The sequence below is a fragment of the Pholcus phalangioides genome, unplaced genomic scaffold, assembly GCF_987345545.1.
Source record: "Pholcus phalangioides strain wild (caught in Gottingen) unplaced genomic scaffold, Ppha-v1.0 ptg000008l_1, whole genome shotgun sequence".
In the NCBI taxonomy this organism is placed as follows: Eukaryota; Metazoa; Arthropoda; class Arachnida; order Araneae; family Pholcidae; genus Pholcus; species Pholcus phalangioides.
Genome location: NW_028301601.1, coordinates 13,925,191 through 13,931,190, shown reverse-complemented (window position 1 = coordinate 13,931,190; position 6,000 = coordinate 13,925,191). Strand labels below are relative to the sequence as shown.

Here is a 6,000-nt window from a genome sequence, read left to right as displayed (position 1 = left end):
AGAGAAAGTTCTTTGTTATTTTTTAGCAAGTAAGTTTTTTTGAGACGAAAATTTCGGTAAAAAAAACCGTACATTTGTAATAATCGATTTTATGTAGAAAAAATAATTATTTCTTTCCACAGAAACATTCGGACAATATGGATGATCGAACAAATAAGTGAAAGTACGGGTTATGTGGTCTTCAGATAGGGTTACCAGATGCAAAACTGAAAAAGTAGAACGCCTGGTGCGAACCTTTAGGCAGTGACGTCTTAAGCCCCCCCCCCCCCCCCCGGGCCGTGCCCGAATGGCCTCAAGAGAAGAAGTGCTTCAAAACAGGAGACTTAGTTGAATTTTTCCAGAATTTTTCGTGCAGGGCCTCTAAAAAATCCCTTGACTCGTGGGCCCATGATGATATTACGACGATCCTGCCTCTCAGCCCCACCCTTGTGGGGGGTCATGGAATTCCAGTACTTGATTCCTTTACTTCTATTAATTTTACATTAATTAAACAAAAATATTCAGGTGGTCGGCTGAAGTTGGTTTTCTGTGGTTCCAAACTTCAAGGCGCAAATGCGAGCCGATCTCCCCGTTAAAAAGTCTCGCCACAGAGAGCAACAGTCCTACAACGATAAATCATTCAATCATAACACTTCACTCATAGTTTGAAAAACTGGTGGCAGAGGGCAGCACTACACATAACAAGCATTACAGAGAAACACAAAAAACTTCACGTCAGGTTTCACTACACGTACACGCACATTGCCGCATGTACCGATTCGTTGGGGGTTCCGCGCGGGGGGTGGGGGGTGCATGTGTGGTGTAGCAGTAGTAGGTAGGGCCTCCAAAAAATGGCTCGGGGGATCCATGACGTTCTTAAGTCAGCCACCTCGTTGGGCAATTTGCCTGTTGTGGCGTTGTATTTGTAGTTATAGTTGTAAAAACAGCAATAAAAAATTCGGAAAATGGTCAAAGTTATCGAATTGCAACGCGTATAATCTACTCTATAATATAAAATCACAAACTCGAAAAGGGGCTGGGTACTGGGCCGGCAGAAACGTGTTACATAATTACGCTACGCGTTTGTGTTTTCCTAGCATGACGCATCAGATCAGGGCGGCTATATATGGCCTTGGCATCAGCTAAGGGGGTTTTTCAGTTTGACCGACCTTGGATGCCAGTCAGCGGAAGTAGCAGCGGACATATTTGTGTGAGGTGGATGTAACTTAAAGCTAGGGTTTTCCTAGGGATAGGTGTTTTGCGCCGCGTGAACCGAAATGTGTAATTTCACGTCGGCAGAAACGTATCACATAAGCACGCTGCGCGTTAATTTTTTCTTAGCGGGGCGCATCAGATCAGGTCGGCTATATTAATAGTATATGGCTTTGGCATCAGCTACTCTGTCGTCTGCATGCTGCGGTTTGAAGGGAAGGGGAATAAAACACACAAGAGTGAAGAGAATATCGGCAAAACCGCGGCGCACGACGCATTTGACTCCTCCAGAAGCAGTCGGCCAATCACGCCCAACGTAAAGCGCTGTCGTGAGCCGTATTGCGCTCTGTAGGAAAACAGTCACGCTGCTTTTCTTACTGGTGAGTGGACGCGCTGGGTGAATCACGTTGCGCGCGGCACAGGAAACCTGTTCCTAGGAAAAACCCGGCTTTAAGCAGACCTTCTCTAGCAAAGCCGGTTGAAAGGTTGGAACTCTTAATGCAGCTTTGTTCTCTAGCTAAAGATGGCGCTGCTTGTGTGCGATGGAAATGTAAGTAAATTAGCCGCAGTTCTTTTCTCAAGAACCGTCGCTCACTCGCTCTTTGAAAAGAGCCGCTCTTCTAGACGGCTCATGAGCAGATCGCCCATTCTCTACACAGGAGTTTGTTTTGAACCTATAGTTCCCTAAAATAATCTACACAGTGATATCTACTGATTCAATTACTGCGACTGTCATAAAAAATTATGTAACTCTTTGGACAAGTAAGATTTCGCCATTTCTCTGTCAGTCCAGGAATAATCAGTAAAGTGAGAAAAATCGCAATTTTGTTCCCCGTTAACCTTGCGAAATTGTGGTTGCAGCATTAACCAAATAAACAACGTCCCCCCCCCCCCCACACACTGACACAAGAGTAGGCCCCCCCCCCCGGGTAAATTGCATTATTATTTCTTTATACTATAGGAGGGGGGTGGACCGCGATCAAAGATCTCAGCCTAAAGGCCTGGATCAAATACGTAATACAACGGTTTCCCAAATGGTGTGACTTGAGCTTGATCAGGGGTGAGGAAAGGGATTTCAGGCAGAATATTGTGTGTTGAAAGAGGCTGTGATAACCACAGCTAGTGGGTTTTGGTGAGCATATTAAGCTTGAGAATCCCTGCTGGTATTGTTATTGTTCTTTGCTAAATCATATACAGTGTGTACATAAATGAATATCCCAACTTTGCATGGCTATGCAAAGAAGACTACAATCTTGTTCATCGGAAATCAAAAATAACAGTTGAATTTTATGTTCGTGAAGATTGGAATAGATGGCGGCACGAGGCCGTCCGACTGGACGCTGCGAGTTTAACGTATGTGATTCATTTCTCGCTAAGATGTTTACCGTGCAACAGAAAGCAATCTGTGAGATTGAATTTTCGAAAAGTGACTCGGTTATGACTGTACAATGAGTGTTTCATCGTGGATATGGAATTGTTCCACCAGGGTTTAAGCTACAGTTGTATTTTTTGCGAAATGCGAAAGAAGTAGTAGCCACTTTCGCAAAAATGTGTACAGGAGGTATGAAACGAGTAGACATCCAACCATCAATCGTTACATTAGCATTAGCATTGTAGTATTTTCCTAAAACTCCTCCCCCCCCCCCCCCCCCCCGTTTTCGTTTTTTTGTGAAAGGAATTTTTTATCCAGCTTAAACCCTGTACTCCACCCAGTTGGTGGAGTATCTTACGTTGGTTTCGGAAATTTCGTGATGAAGGGTGTATTTGCAAAGGGATAAAAGCTCCGGTCACCCACATGTGAGTGAAAAAAATGTTGAACGTGTTCGAAACGCTTTACGATTTGCCAGCCAGGAACTGTAAATGCCTGTTATGATGGTCTGGAAAGTGTTGCAGAGGAGATTAGTATTCAAACCATACAAGTTGCAGCTAGGCCAAAAGCTTACTGAAAATGATAAAGAAGTAAGGAAACAATTTTGTGAGTTCGTACTGCATGAGCTCGATAATGACGAGTCGTTCCTGTTGTGTTCACTGACGAAGCGACATTTCACATAAACAGTACAGTGAATCGCCACAATATGTGCATCTGGGGAGCATTTAATCCACATTCCCCCATTGAAGTGGAACACGATTCACCAAAGGTGGATGTGTTTTGTGCTATGTCGCATGATAAATTCTGCGGCCCGTTCTTTTTCCATGTTAATGGGATTACTTATTTGGATATGTTAGAGATTTGGTTGTTGCCACAGTTGAAAGAAGAATCAGATAATTTCATTCTACAGCAGGATGGTGTGCATCACCCCATTGGCACTTAGCTGTTCGTCGGGTTTTAAATGAATTGCCACACTGTGTGGTGGATTGGTCGCCGAGCACCCCAGGACATTGCTCTTCATCAGTGGCCTCCTCGCAGTCGACATCACTCCATGTGATTTTTTTTCTGGGGCTACATCAAACATCAGGTGTTTGTTCCGCCGCTACCAAACGACGTTGACGAACTTAAGACAAGCATATCTGCAGCCTTTCAAACCGTCACACCAGACATGCTGAAAAGAGTGTGGGATGAGTTATCGTACTGCCTCGATATCCTCTGTGTTACCAAAGGGGCTCACATTAAAGACACATGTCGAACTGTGTCGAATTTAAACTTTCAACTGTTATCTTGGATTTCCGATGAACAACAAGTTTGTACTTTGTTTAATTTTCTTTCAATAGCCCTGCAAAGTTGGGATATTCATTTATGTACACATGGTATATAGAAATAACATAAAAGAAACTACCTAAACAAAACCGAAATTGAAATATACAGACTTTTTCTCAGTCCAATATGTATATCGAGGAAACAGATATTTTCTGGATTTTATGCTAAAAGGAACTTGGAAAGAAAAGTCCCCCGCAGAGACCAGATGACTTTTCTTTCAGAGTTCACGTCTGCATGAAATCCAGAAAGTACAGTCAAATCTCTTAGTCGAATGTGCAGTGGCTGACAAAAAAACTTGTTGTCGTTAGTTCGACTTATCAAGAATTCTGATTCAAATCTACTGGAGATGAAGAAATTGGAACAGATAAACTCTTCTACAAAGGAAAAAAAAAAAAAAAAACGAATAGACAGAGAGAGGGGAGAGGTTCTCCTTTATTTATATGCTCCACCTCCAATTTGTCACTGAAAGGCTAAATGCTATTTTTAAAATTTCTCTCATTCCCGAAAACTTTGACTTAAAGGAAGAAAACTTTGAGTAAAGACAAACATTTAACATTACCTAGAAGTTCTTCAGCCCAGTAAAAACTTCGACTCAAGTCCCATTTACATGCGTAATAAAATATCCCAGGCAGTTCCTGGTAACAGGGATTTTCACTGCAACCCGTTTACATGCCATTTAGTTTATGCCGGTATTCCCCGCCCCTTTCTTTTCGGAAGTCGTCACTGGTCACGTGGGTTGAAGGGGTGGTTGGCTCAAGATGGCCGACGAAGGAGCTAACAGAAATTTTCGCGGCACAAAAAGGATTATGGGAGAGGAGGTTGAAGTCACACCCACCATTATTCCGCAACAAAGATGGGACTCTTTTGACGGATTTCTGACCTATTCTTTTCCCCCCCATGAGGAAAAAGCGTCGCAGTGCAGGTAAAATAATCAGCAAAGCTTCTTGCACATGTAAACAGGGCTTTAAAGAGATATTCAAGGTATCTCGCTCGAGTTATGACGAATTGACTGTAGCTGTTTATCTTATCACGAAATGACACATTTTAGACTAAATAAAAGGATCCACATTTAAAACAAAACATCCTAGACTAAATCAGGGTTGGGCATTTTACCGGCAAAAAGGTATTTTCATTGGGACAGTGGCAAAAGCTGGTAAAAACCAGGGCAAAAAATGAAAAAAAAATGGCAAAAATGATTTTATGAATAAAAGCATTTGTCTCAATGTGTGTATTATATGTAGCCGAGACTTATTCCGCCATTATTCATCATTACAGCAATGAACTTTTTACTGTTGTACCGTGAAGTAATCCGGTGAAAAATACATTTACAAAAATAAATAGGCCTATTGATACACAGTGATAATACACTGTGTAAATCTTCAGATACTTGGCCAAATACCGAATAGTGGCCAAATATTCATCCCATCTCTAATTCTCATTAAGATGTCCCATTTAAAGCATTTTCCCGCTTACTATGTTTTTATGACAGTTTTTTTTTTGAAAAATGTTATGTTACACTGAATAAAAGTTAAGCACACACATTCATATATTTATTTTCACATCTGAATATGGGAGCTGCGTCAGATTTGTATTGGTGAAACTTAACAGTGTGTTGTGTGTCCAGCATTTGGCATGTTTTATGTTCAGTAGGTCGGGCCATCTATCCAGGGCTGTGACTAGATACTTTTTCAAACAGGACAAGCATGAATTTTTACTTCCCGTATAATGTCGAAGCAGTTGTAAAGGGTCAATTCGGTGACTTCAGAATAAATATATTAACAATCAAATAAGCCATTATTTTTTTATGCAGTCTTTCACTTCATATATTTAGGGGAAATTGAAAGTAAAAGGGGTGTTTTGGTAATTGCTGTGCCTCTGGTCCAAAAAATACATTAGAAAAATTTTATTTTTTCTAACCGAAAATTCCATAAAAACAAAGTTGACATATTTTTTTTGCACATAAATTTGAAATGTAAGTGTATGAATTATTTTTATTCATATTTTGTATGTTTTTGTGAACATTTTAGTGAAAATTTCACTTGCTTACATCAAAAATTTAAAAAGTTACGATTTATTTTCCTCAAACAATGCCGCTTAAAAATTGAGCCTTGGAA

At 40.9% G+C, this 6,000-nt stretch overlaps 1 protein-coding gene across 2 annotated transcripts in view; it reads left to right on the top strand.

The window, feature by feature from the left end:
- The first annotated feature begins 1,796 nt into the window (after positions 1 to 1,796).
- LOC149083863 (ubiquitin carboxyl-terminal hydrolase 8-like) overlaps positions 1,797 to 6,000 on the top strand; it is a 102,431-nt gene continuing 98,227 nt past the window's right edge. For both annotated transcript variants that reach the window (XM_089234244.1, XM_089234246.1), the window contains exon 1: positions 1,797 to 1,953. The gene's annotated coding sequence lies outside the window, so the exon portion shown is untranslated. The remainder of the gene's footprint in view (positions 1,954 to 6,000) is intronic.